Source organism: Tympanuchus pallidicinctus, unplaced genomic scaffold (assembly GCF_026119805.1).
Source record: "Tympanuchus pallidicinctus isolate F22 unplaced genomic scaffold, pur_lepc_1.0 scaffold8, whole genome shotgun sequence".
Taxonomy (NCBI): Eukaryota; Metazoa; Chordata; class Aves; order Galliformes; family Phasianidae; genus Tympanuchus; species Tympanuchus pallidicinctus.
The window spans coordinates 22167592-22184464 of NW_026294802.1; positions in this window are offsets into that span (position 1 = coordinate 22167592).

Here is a 16873-nt window from a genome sequence, read left to right on the forward strand (position 1 = left end):
ATTATTAAACATAATACATATAAAACTATATAAAGACATATGATACATAGGAACCAAATATTTAAATATACTTTCTAATCAGAAGCACTGCTGCTGTAGTTACTTTTCACAGTAGGAATGTTCAGTGTCTTCTTCACAAAGGTTAATTTGCAGTTTTTATGAAAACAATTAGTTCAGCTTTAAAATAAGAAAGATAAACCTCCCCCTTCAATCTTATTATTTATTACATGTTAGTTTAAGGATTAAATTAACTACAGAGATGGATTAATTACAATAACATTTCCATAAACACTGATTTGGTGTTGTTGGTATAAAATTGAACTGGCATTTGAGCTAATCTTTTTAGCTCTATTTCTAGATGTTTTTCACTTCTCATATTGCCTACTACAAACTCTCAAATAAAATTCCACTTTGCCCTTAAAGCCAGCAAAAAGGCTCTTAAAATTCCCTCTTGAACTTGAAAGTACTTTACGTAGGGTTACATTATTAATTAAATCCTTTTCTGGCTCTTTGCTAGACTTATGTGAGAGGTTCACGTTTAATGAATAAAGCCAGACATCAACAGCTGACACTTATTTCCTCTGTTCAGCTGCTTAAATAGCTGCCTTCCCTCCTTTTTGCTTTTTACTCATTAACACTGGGTTTGCTCTTTCCAGTTCAGAGAAACCTGACTGGCAACCATGGAGATCTCAGTCTGCAAATTCTCAGTCGAAGATACTGTGTTTTTATTGCATAAAACGTTCCAGTTTCTGAACACACTCAAATTTATTATTTTTTTTAACACCAGCAAAAGCACAGTGCTTAGTTTCTTGGTCTCTTTCCCCTGGCATAATTAGAGAAGGTTTTCCTCCTAGATAACTGCATGAAGCAAGGGCATTAAAAAAGGCACTAACAAGAAAAAAAAAATCATTATGCACTTAACTTTTTAAAAACAGGTTCAAGGTTTCTTTTGTGATCAGGCTTCATCTATCTGTAGCAATTTGGGCAGAAGAGATGAGAGTAGCATGATGGCAAGAAAAGGTTAAATAAATACCGTGTCTTTAGCAATGAAGAGAAGGTGTGTGTTGCTGAGCAACAGGGTCAGCCAGGTATATTTCTGCAGTATGATTGCACTTAAACTAACTTATTATTTAAGGATTGTTCTTTGTCGGAGTATCATCATTGTACTATCCCTTTTACAGTAAAAGGGAGTCTGTGATGTCCCCCAGAACTGCTCTTTTTTTTGACATCTCAATGAAAATAATAAATTCAACTTTAAAAAGCACTGCCTTGGGCATGCGCATTGATGGAGTACACACAAAGGATAACACAAGCTGTCTGTCCAGCTTACTCTATGGTAGCACTGGAAGACTTATGTCTAACAGACTTAGGGGTGAACATGTGACAAGGAACAGCTCATATTCTTACCATGGTACCCAGAATATTTTTTAAAATAAATGTAAGATTGGAAAAGACTCACTGGCTTAGTGCCCTTCTCTTTAATCATGTTACGATTCACTTTTCTTTTAATCATATGTTCTACATTTACATATGTTTAACTTGGGACAAAACTATATATGACCTAAGAAGAAAAGAAATGTGACAGTGGATTCTTGTATACCTTCCTTTCCCAAACATACCTTCAACTTGTTCTGATAATCTGGATATAGAGCTTCTGCTCAAACCAAAATCTTAAGCTGATATTTAAAATATTCTGTCTTTCCTCAGACACATTGTACCTGCAACAGCAGAGGGCTTTAGGCATAAATTATGCCTTTACAGCAATACGTGCTGATATTGAGTCTCTTGCCTTGTGCTGCCACCACTTGTGAGATTTCAGTTTATCTGCAGCCTCAGAATCAATTCTAATTTCATGCTACACTTTTTAGCAACACATGCAAGCAGTCCTTCCCTCTCTCTTTAATTTAAGTACTGAATAAATTAACATCTTGGTGGGTAAATACTGTCAAAACCCTTTCACCTTCATTCAGGAAACTGGGCCAATTTCTGTTGTTTATTTCTCAAAATTACTTCTTTCTCTTAGTCAGTGCTCAATAGATTTAAATGTCACGTCTCCTGTGAAGGCAATAAGATTCTTTAACGAGACACCCTTTTAGATAAAAAGTGCTAGTTCTTTTTTGCCTTAAAGCAAAGGATGCTCTGTTTGACTGTGTCAAAATCAGATGCATACCTTTTTACCTTCATGAAAATCTAGTAAAGCAAAGTGGCTTTGTTAATCACTCCTGAAAATGTTTCCTGGCAGCAGTCTGGTTTTGCATTTGCAAATTGAGCCAGGTTTCTCTCCTCCACACAGCTGAATAGCGTCTTTCAAGGAAGAAAAAAAAGAAGCCCCAAATAAGTCTTCTCTCTAGTGGTTGTCTGCTACCTTTCAAAGACGCAATTTCTTCCATATGTTCCTTCCCTTCTCCCACTAAAAACTGCATGTTAATTTCAATATGTGGTCTCCCATCTTCCTAATGCCTCAGCTCTTTCCCAACTGCACATTCTCATTTTCTTTTAGAAATGAGTACTTTTACTTTAACCAGAACCTCTTATATTTGGGGGATAAATGACACAATTGATATATTTACCTTGACCATAAACAATTGGTAACATATGTTTATTACTTTGTTACATTTGGGATCTTAAAAGTAATTTCTTTTTGAACTGTGGAAAGACAGCTATTCTTTACAATAGAATTTTAGAATAAAAACTTTGGTGAAATAAAATAAAATAGTTTAGGAACCACATAGATACATTTTAAAAAATTATTTGTCTTTAAAAATATATTAGAGTATCTTTGTTTCAGGATTTTGAGCAAAAAAAGAAAAAATGCATAAGTAAAACAAAATTACTGAAAAATTTCCTTTCACAAACTTTCATCTCTTCTGCCAGCAGCAAAGCATTGCATTTCTCCAGTTCTACTTCAATAAACCCAGTTTCTTTCTATAATTATATTTCCCTTACCTCTACTGAATCCCCATGAATGAATTCAGTTCAATAAATATATATCTTTTCACCGTTACTAAATATTGAACTGTTATCTTCCACAGATTTAGAGATGATGATATTAGAAAGACGTTGTTAGTGTTCCATTGCTTTGAAAATCATTGGCTAGAAGTTATTTTTGTTTCTTTATTTTCATAGAAACAGACTTTCTAAAGGCAAAGGTGGGCACAGGTTATATTTCTCCATCACCTATTTCCGTTACTTTCTTCATATCCAGATTTTGCTACTCCTCACACTTACTGCAGACACGTATTCACAGGGTGGGAAAAAACAAAAACAAAAACAAAAACAACAGCAAAATAAATAAATAAATAAACAAATAAATAAATAAATAAATGCATTGAAAGCAATAAGAGAAGGAGAGTATGAGAAAGAGAGTTAAAACATGTCTTTATTTCAAGCTCAGTACAAAGAAAGTTAAAAATGTGTTCTCCTGCTGCCTTGGCTTCTCATTGTGACACTCATTCCATTCCATGTAATTCTATGAGTGAAAATTTTTCCGTCAACTTTGCAGTACTTTGCTGAGCTTTTCTGCTATAAATCACCTGGCATGTCAGCCAGCTTTCTTCCTGGTCAGAATGCACCATGCTCTGCAGAGGCACTCTTTAGCTCACTTTGTCTGAAGTCACATCACTGGGGCTGGAGTTGTGAAGAGGAGCAGCAAAGCCACTGCTTGGTGCAGGACCTCTGTGCAAACCTACTTCATTGGTTTTTCAAGCAAGTTGCCAGGCTGGGCTTCAAGACACTGCAGATCCTGCCACATCAGTACGCAGAGGCTGGCAGAGCAGCTCACTTTGCCGTGTTTCCAACAGGCCCATAGGACTGTTTGTAAAAATGTTTTTCCACATAGCAAACAATCCTTCTTGTTATTGATTGTGGACCTGTCATATTTAACTGCAGTGAGTTTTGGAATAGCAAAGTAATAAAGATATTAAGGTAAGGGGAAAAAAAAGGGCTTGTGAATTTTCCCTAGTTAGTCATTTACCATATCTCAGCAATAAATAATGACACATTTTTCTTCCATTAAATCTAGCTTTATTTCTCTCTCTCACATTTATTAGCTGCAGAGACAACTAAAAACTGAAACCAACAAGAGCGAACTTTCCCACCCTTACTTCACAGTTTTCAGCATTTATCCACAAGGAAACATCTACCATCTGGTGAGCATATTTTGGTCAGACGCTCTGCTCCCAGTAGTCAGACTGTCTTGGAACAATTCCTAGTTCTTATTAAAAGAAATAAAATCTTTCCCTGTGCCAGTGTGGATTTTGGGCCAGACACCTACCTCAGCTACAGTGGTGCAAACAACTACTTCCAATACCAATTAAAAACAGAAGCTATATTTTTTTTCCTTTCTTTGTTTTCTTCAAGTTTTCATTATAATTCAACAGAATGAGGTTAATAAAATAGCTCCAAAACATTTTTAAGGGGAAGATCTTTAGTTTAACTCATTCACTCTTACAAAATCAATTTTTTATTTTCGTGCAGAATTCCCAAGCATTTGAAAACTGTTCTCAAGTATTTAGAATCTCATTCCTCATCATGTAAGTTATGGCTAAGCCTTTCTACTAAAACGGTCTTTATTCAAAATGATAATCAGAATTTCATAAATGGGGTGTGCATCGATCTGGGCTGCACTCAGTAGCTTATGTGGTTCCACTGCACTTGTGCCAAAAGACTTGGTTTTCAGGTTTTGGTCTTTAAAGACAAAAAGTTTCACGACTTTTTTTCTCCTCATACTTATCTTCTGAGAGACACAAAGAAACAATTAGGAGAACTGTTTATAGCCTTCAGGAGAACTGCTCGATTTTTTGAATCCCTTTTGTTGGAAAACTGATCTTTTCTCCCATATGGCACCTCAGAACAGACTTTTGGCAATCAGGCTCCTGTTTGGAACACATTCCTAAAAGATAATGTCCTTTTTTTTTTTTTTTTTTTTTTTTTTTTCCTTTAACTTCTTCTTTGAGTTTTCTGTTGTATTTAAACAATCACTGTCTGTTATGAACCTGAGGTATTTTTTTGTTGGCTTTTTCTTTCTTCTTTTTGTTGACTGGTTTTTGTTTGGGCAGATTTTCTTTGGCTATACTGAAAGTCAGATGTTAACTACTCCACTTTGAAGACTGTTTTTCTCTTTTTTTTTTTTTTATCAGAATGGAAATTAGTTGTAATAAATGCATTCTGCATCAAAATGATCTATTGCTTTCTTTTATAACTACAAATGAAAGGATGCAGGAAGAAGTGGGGATGAACTGCAATAGCACTTAGAGCTCAGAGTTATTCAAGATTTCATAAAAAATCACTTAGAATGATTTTCCATAAGTTGAAATAGGGTTTTGATTTTCTCCTCCACTTTTGTCCCCATCTTTGGCAGGGGGGTTGGACTTGATGATCTCTGGATGTCCCTTCCAATCCCACGCTTCTGTGATTCTGTGATCTTTGCACCATGTCCCTACATGTTGCTTGTACAATTACCCAGTACAGTCAGGCAATGAATCAAAGAGAAGAATAAAATATTGACCTGATCAGTTACCATTTGGCTGTATGTATGCTTGTCCTGGCAGAGTTGAGGGAATGCAGCTCAAAGAATTCAGTTAGACAGAAAGAAGACAATGTGTATTTATTGACTCAGCAGTTGTTTATAGTGGTTGTAATATTTATAACCCTTTTACTTTAGTGTCTGTACCAACATACATAATAATCTCATTGTTGAAGATCTAAAAAGATAAAAACATATTCAGAAGAATGAAAAAAATGTTAATACGAACAGATGAAGTAAAGCAGAGAAACTCTAATAGGATTTCTCAAAACCAGAAAATAGAACTGTAACAAAGGCCCAAACAGGTCTCAGTGTATTCACATTCTTCAGTTGCAAATACTTTTTTGTTTGTTTTGCATCTTCACTAGTCTAGTTTTACATAAACTGTAATAATTTTACATGAACTGTAATTGCAATAAGAAAAAAAGTCAGGTTGTCTATCTTAAAAAGCAATTCTTGTAAAGAAATTTTCTTCAATTTCACTCATGTCTCCTGTTACATTTTTACTAACCATTGTCACAGACAAGCATTTTCCACAATTTCAAATCATACTTACTTGGAAAAGTTACCTGACATACATAAATTTTAAAACTTATTGGAATACCAGCTCTGACTTTTCCATCTCCATAGCCAAAGAGATTAACACTGTTGGTAGCTGACTCCTAAAGTCAACTGAGTATTAAACAGAAGCTTTATGTATGGGTTAAGAAAACTATAAACAGAAAACTAAAGAAACTTGTTTGAATTGTATTAAAAAAAAAAAAAAAGGGAAAAGGAAAAAAAAAGAAAAAGAAAAAAAAGACAAAGACAAAGACAAAACAAAGAAAAACAAAAACAAAAAGAAAAAAGTTCAAATTAATTTTTTTAGTATGTTAAGTATTTCCCCAAAAATTTATAAACACATATATATTATGAATATACTTCTTAATCTACGTAAAAGCATAAATGGAAATAACTATGTATAGTCAGTGGATAACTGTTTATCAAGCACATGAGGCTGCAGAGTGCAGATACGAAGACTGCTATGGAATCTTGGTGGCTGTCCCAGTTTCTGTGTCTGTATGTCTACTTTCAGTTTATTCAACACTTCTCACCACTGTGTGAAGACAATTACATTAAGACAACTAAGAGTGTGAACAGAAGATAGTCAGAGACAAACTTCGCTGCCAGTAAACAAGTTTAATAGTGAGAAGATGAAAACTCATGGGACTGTGGAAGGAATGTTGTGGGGAAAACAAAGAAGATATGCATAGTTGTAATCCCAGAGACAGAAAACAAAAGATGAGCTGAATTCATTCTTGTACAGTATTCTAATGTAGTTTTCACAATTCTTTGATGTCCTTAACATTGAAAAAGACATTTGGGATTGCATAGCTTTGTAAAAGAACTCCAATTTTCTGTGTGCAAGGACAGGAGATTTCAGTTTAAAAAAACATATCAAAAATCTCCACTATAGGATGGGAGAGAGATGGTAAAGCTAAAAAGGATAAAACTACATCAATTCTTTCGATTTCATAGCAGACTGGTCATAAGAGTTATGACCTTTAGTAATTTTTAAAAAAATGACAAGGTGGAGGAAAAAGCTTCTCGTGCAGCCAGTCTCAATGAGAGGCAGATAGAGACTGAGAGAAATCAGAGGGGCTACAGCACAGATCAATATCAGGTGGATCCAGAAAGCAGGAAAGAACAGCAAAACTTAAGAGCCAGTAGAATTTACACCCACATGAATAATTTAGACCAAATTTAGATACATATGTTTGTGCAATTTACATTCTTTCTTAATGATATAGTTTCTGGTGCTGATCAAAGAGAAATAATCTAGTGAGGCCCATGAAGTTAAGTTTAAAGACATCAAATCTCAACTGCTGTTATATTCAAGTTTTCAGTGTAAAGGGCAGGTTCTAAGTTATGTTCATCTTGGAATGTCCAAAGCTGAGTTCAGTTCAGAAGGTATTTTCAACAGAAATCACTGTTTATTATCAGGCTACTCAATTTATGTGATTACACAGGCCCTTTTATAGATTTTTTATAAAGATCTTTTATATGTATTTCTATTCTATATAAATGTAAAAATACCAAAAGTGTTGTACTCAATATTTCTCACACTTGGAATTCCATTTTGATTTTGACTTTAGCTACAAATAGAGAAAATCAAAGTGAAGGAAGAAAAAAAAGAAAAAATAATCTAAGCACTTAATAACAAGTATAGTAAGCACTTTCAAATGAATTTTATTTGCTTGGGGTCAATAAATGGGGAAAATTGGTAATTGTTTTTGGATAGCATTCAGTTTCATTAGTACTGATGTTTGTTGCCATTTTAGATAATATTGCATCACACATATCTGAGATTTGGGTTCGATATTAAATGTTATGAGAAACAAACAGCTATCAGTAGTGTCATCTGGAGGCCAAGTATTGTTGTTATCTATCAGGATTTATAAATAAAAATAAAGCAATAATCCTCAATATTAAAGTGGCCTGAACTGAAGCATTTGATTTACAGTGGATGGGGTAAGACAATTTATAATCAGTAGAGAGATAACCATTCTCCAGAGAACTATTACTCACATTCTAGGTTTAGCTAAAAAAGTAAAAAGAGCAACCTCTTAGGGTATTTCAATTGTAAGGGACTGAAATCAGGCTTGGATGAAAGACTTCCAGTGTTCAACTGTTTCGACTCTTAAGTTCAGTTCTGTCACATATACCCCCAAAGAGTATTCAGACTGATGTTTTAAACAGAACATGTTTGTTTCTATACTTTTCCAAAAATGAAAGCTATAATTTCTTCCAGAGGTTTCAATTTTTCTGGTCTCAATTTATTAAGCAAAAACTTGATGATCAGTTCCAAAGACTATCCACTCTACCATAATGTCTTGGGCAAGGCTTTTATTTCACAAACACTGACATTTTGTGGTATGTTTGTGTATTCATGTGCAAAGAACAGTACATTGACTAATTAATGTTCTATGTTATGAAACTCACTTGTCTTCCTAAATTCCTTCTCTGTTCTTACAATTGTCTAAAATAATAAATTGTCTCATTTAAGATATATATATGTACAATTCTCACAAACTATGAAATTCTTAAACAGCTTTTAGTTTTTTTAAGTTAATCTTATTTATCAGTAGTGCAATTCATGAGTCAGAGGTGTGCATACTTAGTGTGACTATGAAGTTGCTGAATGGATAAAAGCTTGATTCCAAAATTGTCAAAGCTTCTTAACACTGAAAACTACAAAATACCTAATTCCATCTTAAGGGCTTCTCAACAACTGAATCAGACTCATGCACATACAGCTGCTGTGTCCAATCCCTCATTAGCCTTGTTCGCAGATCTTACAAAGTGAGCAAAAGTTTTCATAGTTTTCATCTAATGCTGTGTTCCAGCTTTAGACTCTACTTTTTAATTTGGAATAAGGGTACCACCTACTGGCCATACATTTTTAATTCCCTTCATGTCATTCCCATTGTACAGATTCAAACAACCTAATTTCATACCTCTTTCACCATTTCATACCATTCCAGGGATGTGGATTTGAATAACACTCTTACTGTTGAAAATATACATATTGTTAAGGGGTGAAGGATTGAGAAAAAATATTGTGCAGAAGGCCAATTCTTTTAGTTTGATATATTAAAGTTTTACTGAGGCAGTTATGAACAGGAAGTTTTGATTACTCAAGCATTACACAGGAATGGTTTTCTTTCCTAAAAAGAAATGTGGAAGAGTATTCTTACTTCTCCTTCTTTTCAGGACATAAACAAGGAATAACATAATCTTATGATTATCATCTCAGGTGTCTAACTCTGCCCTGGCTATTTTCTACCTCTGTAGCAGGAACAAGGAATGTCCAAATTCTTCCTCTTCAGCCATCAATCTTTATATTTGAACAAAGCACAGAAGACAAGAAGAGGCAGAATTCCTGGTTAGAATACTGAAAGTCCACAGAACAAAATGTCCTGTGAATACTAGGAGCAGATTGAACTGAGTTGGATCAGGGAACCTCAGCAGTCTTTCGTCTCATTCATCACTCAGCTTGCTGAGCACCATTCCTCTTGAATGGTCAGCTATGTGAAACACAGCTAATCTTTTGTAGCATTCCTTCTAAGGCCAAATTTCTGCAAATTCCTATTTGACTCTGGTCCTAATCACAGAGTAAAAACAAGCCCCATATTTTCCTTGCCACAAGCCTAACAACATTGTTCTCCTGAATATACCCAAAGTCTTGCCACATCTGATTCATCCTGCCTCATGCCTTGCATTCCCCCAGAGCACATCAGTCAGTTCTTACCAAATAGAATTTGCCTTTACAAAAAATCTGGAGTTCATTCTCGTTTGAGACAGAAACATTTTACATAGTAAGTGAGGAAATAATTTAATTTAGATGATATTTCATCTAGCAGAGAAAAGCATTAAAAATGACTACAAAATAACACTTGACATATTCTAACTTGTACCATTTATTTCAGTTTTCAGTGGTTAGTATGATTTGTCTTTGGAGAAGATTATCAAAGGTGGAAATGCATTATTTGTCTTTTGAATTCTTTGGTCGCTACATGGAAAATTAGCTTTAGCCTTGATTAAATTGTCATCTTCCTTATAGAAAGAAGAAGGCAGACTCGATGATCCAGTCTGTCATCCTTTACCTATTAATTTTCATTATTTGAACTCTATCTAGATTGAGTTCAAGATTGAATGAACACAAATTTCAGAAAAAAGAAGACGGATTAAAATCCTCAAACATTTGCCTTCTACAAGTCTAAAAACAAAACAAAAAAATATTGTAATGTAAAATATATACAGAAAAATAGCATCGTTTTTACAATGCCACTAAAATATTTAATGTAGGACCGGTTTTTTCAGGCTACCACTCTTTCGGACAGAAGGGACAAAACTCAAGCATTTGTTTCAGAAGATCAGAAAGACTGAGGTTATTCCAACCAGGCAAAAAATAATTAGAAGATGTGATGCTAATTAGTAAAGCAAATTTTTGTAACCTTGGATCAAATCATACAATCAAATAGAAAGTTCAGAATTAGAGAATTTTGCAGGCTTTTTTTCAGTTAAAAGGATAGACTGACAGAGAGTATTTATGATTTTATTAACAGGGGAAACTGAACCATCAGCAAAAAATAGGACAAATAAAATCACATTCTCAGAAGCAAGAAGTGAAACTGTGAAAGTGAGAAGGGAATCTAGTACTTCCTTTTGGCAAAGAGCAAAGTGGGATAGAACTTCTTACTATATTGAAGGATGTGTATGAAACTGTTTTCAGAGCTTGATGTAATGGTGCTAAATGTAATAGTAACACAGAACTGGAAAAAAAAACCCTACAATAATTTAAAAAGTACTGTAGGCCATACAATAATTTCTTCAAGGTACTGTAGGCCATACAGTAATTTCTTTAAGGAAAAAAGCATTTTCCTCAACAAATATTTTTCTATCCAGTAGTGCAAAAAAACTTTAGGTAGTTTCATAAATATATGAGGAACTAAAATCATACAATCTTCTTAGTTATTTCAGCAGAACTTGATGCAGTACTTGGCACAGGTTTTCCATTTTCCTTCAGCCATATAGCTTAAAACTAATAGTGTACTAGAAGTGAAACTGTAAACTCTGTTCCATGTGCTTAGGTACACTATGAAGATGACACTACTTTAATTAAAGCAATTAAATTATTCTAGGCTTTTCCTTTAAAACTTAATTGAGTTGAAATTTTTAAAAAGGAGGAGGGAGCTAAAAAAAAAAAAAAGAAAGAAAGAAAGAAAAGACAATGAACACTTTTAATGATTTTACAGAAGCAAAGGATTAATTATTTAAAAATTAGTTTTTGAGATTTTACTGAAGTGTTTAAGGCCAGACTGGATGGGACCCTGGACAATCTGAACTAATATTTGATCTAGCAGTTCACAGCTCTGCCTGTAGCAAGGCGGTAGGAACTTGAAAATCCTTGAGATCCCTTCCAACCCAAGCCACTCTATAATTTGTACAATTTCTATGATTTCTTTTGGTAGGAGGAGAGAGAAAAATCTGAACTTGGGTACTGAAAAAAAATTAAAGACTAAATCCTAATCTTGGAAGCATTGTAATGGGCTAAATCCAGTAGTGGGCAGAACCCAAGTGGGAAAGCAGATGCACACATATGCTGGGTATAGTTATGACTTCAGTCATCCCTAGATTCACTTACAGAAATCTTGCCCCATCACTTAAGTGAGGCAACCATTATTAACATATGGCATGTTAAACATTTACCTTAACCTTCTTTTAAGACCTTTTCTTCCTTCGCACCGTGGTAGGAGAACAACAGCTCATCACCAAAGATGGTTCATGCCAGCAGAGTTCCCTTCCATCTTTGTAGAGACATTTTATTAAGAGATGAAGTGTCTTTATTCATAAAGTCATATAGTTTTATCCACAGTGTGATACTAGGTCTGGTCAAAATATTATAAGAAAGCATAAAAATATTTATAACAAAATATTTTGCCATCAAAAAATGACAATTGTCTGGCCTTGCAAAACTTGTAAAGTTGTTGGTTGTGCCAAATCTCCAGTAGTAACCAGCAGAGAGGCTGACAGTTCAGCTGTGAATGTGTGAACTAGCTCAGCAGGAGTGCTAATTACCCAGGAAAGCTTTTGCTGGCTTGCTCTGATGTCCAAGATTGAGTAAGTTACACGGCTCTAAGCCTGTTCAAATCACTCAGTAGCCATTTTTCCAACATCTTTTGGTATCAGACCTCAATTTCCTAAATAAGTGGTTAGTGGACACATGGGTTGCCATGGCCCAGAAGCCCAGCAGCCAGGAAAAAAAAAAACAAAAAGAAGAAGAAAAAAGAAAAAAGAAAAAAGAAAAAAGAAAAAAGAAAAAAGAAAAAAATAAGTGAGAGGGTGTGGATAGTAAGACCAGATTTTTACTTCATAATTTTAATCGAATTGTGAGGGGGAAAAAAAATAATAGCAGAAAAAAGAAAAGTTATCTTGATACAGAATTTTTGACAAATAATCAAATTCCACCAATACTAAGAATGTCTAGTAATATTTTGTAGTTTGTATGAGACATATTGTTAGACTTATTAACAAAATATTTTTGAACTAATAACATCATGTGAAAAATTTTGCCTTGTCTTACTGACTAATTATTCTTGATACTGAAATTTATGTCTAGCTTTAAGAGTATCTTTAAGTCCCTTACCATTTAATTTCTTAAGATTAAATATCTGTTTGAAATTAATAAGCTGACAGCACAGAAAGTTCATGCTTTTAAGTGATTTGTAACAATAAAGCCAGAAAAACCTACTGAATTTAATTAGCATTAGTTTGGGTTTTTTTATAGTAAACCCACCCAATTATCGAGACACTTCATCTTTCTGTTTCTTTCCACCAGATGGTGGTATACTGCAAAAAATCACAAGGCCTTTCCACTCCCTTCTCCAAAAGAGGAATACTTCATTAGTAAAATTACTTTCCTTCAAGTCTGTTATTTATACTTTCAGAAGTCAGATAATTTTATTTTCCAAAGATTGAATAAAATGAATATGAATATGAATATTCATTTTGAATAAAATGAAATAAATTTTTTAATAAAGCTCCATCCTAACTCAGCAGTGACTCTGTTCACCTATTTATTCTTAGCAGAGTCTACTAGTTGCATTTTCCTCTGGTTCACACTTGTAACACAGATGCACATTTCTGACGGATAAAGTGTAAGCAAGTATTGAAAGTATATTTAGATGTCATGATACAACTCCTGTATGTTATGAATGCTTTGAAATCAGCCCAAGAGTTAACTTTGGCTTAAAGATGGGGCTTGTCTTCAACATGAGAAAACTCCAGTTCCATCACCTTCTAGAACTGTGTAACTTGATAGAAACAGGAGATTTTGAAGCTCATACAGAGCATGGATTTTTCTTGCAAGAGCCATGGATATTGGTAGCTGGGGTTTGCATGACTTGTGATGTGTTGAGCCTTATTCTAGCTAGTTAATACTCTTAATGTTCACCTTCAAGTATTGTGGTATTGAATTAGAATCTGCATCTGCATTCACTTCAGTGCCTACAAGAATTGAAAAAAAGGAAAGAAAAAAAAAAAAAGATGAAGAGCTCACACTTACAAACTTTACATTCTCATCTGTGAAACCAGTGATTATCTTTTAGTGAAAAACAGTAATTTCATCATCCAAACAATGAAAGCTGTTTATTACTAATTTTCACAAAGCAAAAACGTAAAAGGTGAAATAATGTCGTTGTCTATGCTTTATTTAACTGTGTTTCTCCTAGTCATGCCTTTATATTCATAAACAAATAAAAGGGTCCATTTTGCTAATCCTCAAACTTTAGAGGCTGAGCTCTGGGCCCCTGGGAATACGACATTCAACACAAGCCCTGACATTACACCCTAAGCTGTGTGGAAGTGAAAACCAGGCTTTAAGCCTAGAACAGGCCCATATTCTAATTATCCTGTGAAAGTCAAATCTCAGAAATTAAGCATAATTAAAGCAGATATTCTACCCTTTGGTCCCTAACATAAAGCAGCCCAGACTCCCAGTTCAACTGTTATCCATACTCTGCCAAGTTATTTTCTGCCAGATTGACTTTTTCTTCTTTAGACACATGCTCTCTCTTTTTACCTTATGCTCATTGTATCTGAAATGTTGATTTTCTTCTCTTTCAATTTCAAGACATGTTTCCTAAATCACTGACAGTTCTTTCAAACAATTAATATTCTATATGATGCTGTATCTATGACACCAGACAACAGGACCAGTAAGTTCAGATTTGCTTTATTCCTTTTCACCTTTTTTTCAGAGAACTTGTTCTCTTGCTGTGTCATTTTTTTTCAACTGATGATATACATTTTATAAAGAAAAATGTATATGAATTATTTCAGGCTCAAACGAAGATTCTTCTGGCCTCTGTAACATTCAAAGCTGCACTGGTTATAGATAGGTAATACTTCATTAGGTTTCTCCCCTAAAGTGCTTGTCTTTTCATGGAAGAAGTCTACATAACTAGTTTAGACCTAGGTATCTGACTTACAGATGGTTCCAGCCAGGTGAGACATATTCCATGCAAAAAAGTCTATAACACTTACCTGTCTGCAGTTGGGAAGGATTGAACGAGGTGACCTTGACAGTAACTTCTATTACTGTTCTCTTTTGTTACTTCATATCAAATTTACTGAACCTTCAGTTCTGTAATGACACCGCTTAGGATGCTCTCAGGGAATTGAAGAAGAACCTGTCATTTCCTGAGTAGCCCTGATCTACTGTAATTTACGCAGGCCTAAGATACTAGACAGCAGTTTAAGAAAGTAAAACACAGTATGATAACCATGTGCCAGTTTACTCTTCTCAAAAATCAAGAATAGATTTTGGCTTGTGCAATTCAAGTTTCTGCTGCTTGCTAGGTTCTAACTTAGTAGGAAAATCAAAATACAAGCTCTCACCTGTTTGATTTCTGCAAGTCCAGGAGGGCATTAGGACAGGGAAGAACCTATCATCTCTCATTTTTGGGAGAAAATAGACGTAATCTCATTGGCCTTAGTGTGAGAAGAGAGGTAACTTTCAGGAACTGAGATGTTTTTTAAAGTAAATTTACATTATATTGATCTGATGCTTTGTGGGGGACGCTGTACTAAATTCCTTTCTTCACTGTCTAGCTTTAATAGTAACAATTCATTTTTTGGTGGATCAGTTATACTATTTTTCCATACATCATTTCAACTTCCAAGAAGGCTGTCCTATTGTGATTTGCAATATCTGTTTCTTAAAATATATCTACTGCTGTCTTAAAAGAGGAAGGCTTCTCTGCCAGGTTGGGTCAAAAAGCCTCTTTTCCCTTTCTTGTACTCCCAATTTTGTGTTAATTTGAGGCCAACACGTGACTATTGAAGATAGGGAACTAATTTTGTAAATGCTGGAAGATGACCATGAGATACCAGTAGTGCAGCAATTGTGTTTTGGTCTTTGCTTTTGTCTGCACTGCTAATATATAACAACTATTAAAATATCAGCAATAAATCTTCATATAATAAAATCTTCATGTAATAGAATGTGTTTAAATAGTAGAAAAAGAAATATTATCTGTTTATTAGCCGTTTTCCTTTTTCCCAAGCCTTTCATATGGTCATAAAAAACCATACTGTTTCAGTAACCTATAGCTTTCTATTAATCTCGATGAATATCCATAATGGTGAATTTGAGCTATCTGTTCTCATTCATACCAGTTGCCAACCACATTTTCTTAGTTAAAGTTTAGATGAGGAAGATGAGTCAGAGTGCCTTTCTTTATCCTCCAAGGACCACTTGTATTTTTAACAGAAAAGCACTGAAGTGCCTCAGTGAAGAGAAGTCAGATTTACAAGCACCATGCTTCAGAGATTTTAACACTCACTCTATCTAAATAAAGACTTTACTTTTCACAGTAAATGTCAGCTCCTTTCACATTAAGACGTGCCTTGGGAAGGGGTGCAAATAGTACATTATGTTTCTTCACACACTACTAAGAACTGCTAATAAGGCATCAAAAGTGTTTCATCATAGCATATCTTTTTTCGCCTTCTGCCTTGTCAAATGTTGTTTATAATCTGTATCATCTAGGTCGGAGAAATGTGAATTTAGGGGAAAGATCATGGAACTATGCATTAAAGTATGCCTTATAATTTGCATCATTGAGCTAGATACTTGAAGATCTACTTTGTTCTAAGACCATTTCCAGATAACTTTTTAAAGATAATATAAATTTCTGGACTTTTAGTATATAAATTTGTCTTGTGGAAGCTGAAGTTCCCAATGCTACCCCTTGCTTTTACACTGTAGAACTTTCATAGAAACAGAAGTATCTCAGGTGGTTTGTTTTAGGGTTGGATTTTTGTTTGTATGTTTTGTTTTATTTTTGCCCCATATACCCTTATTTGACCTTCTTTATTCCTTAAAATATCAGTGTCCTATTTGAAGCAGAGCAACAAAACGAAGCCCTGTTAGAATAAAGGGATTCAAAAGAACTAAGAATATAAATAAAGAGAAATATCAAAAATAGCAAAGAAAAAATATTAAAAATGTAATTTAGGATTTTTTTAAGTTATCTTAGTCTACCTGTAGGAACACTTCAGTTTAACTTTTATTACCTAGACTTTTTTTGTATTAGAACAGTTCCTGCACTTCATTGCCTGAAGTTAAATATTTGCTACACGAGTATTTACAGAGACATTCCTTTGCCTGTTCAAAGAATAATTTCCTTACATTTCTTCAGTACTAAAAAATCATTTAAATTAAAAAAAAAAAAAAAAAGTGGATAACATATCATGTTTTGACCTTCTAAACCATGAGTGTGCAACCTTTTGACTTTCCTTAGC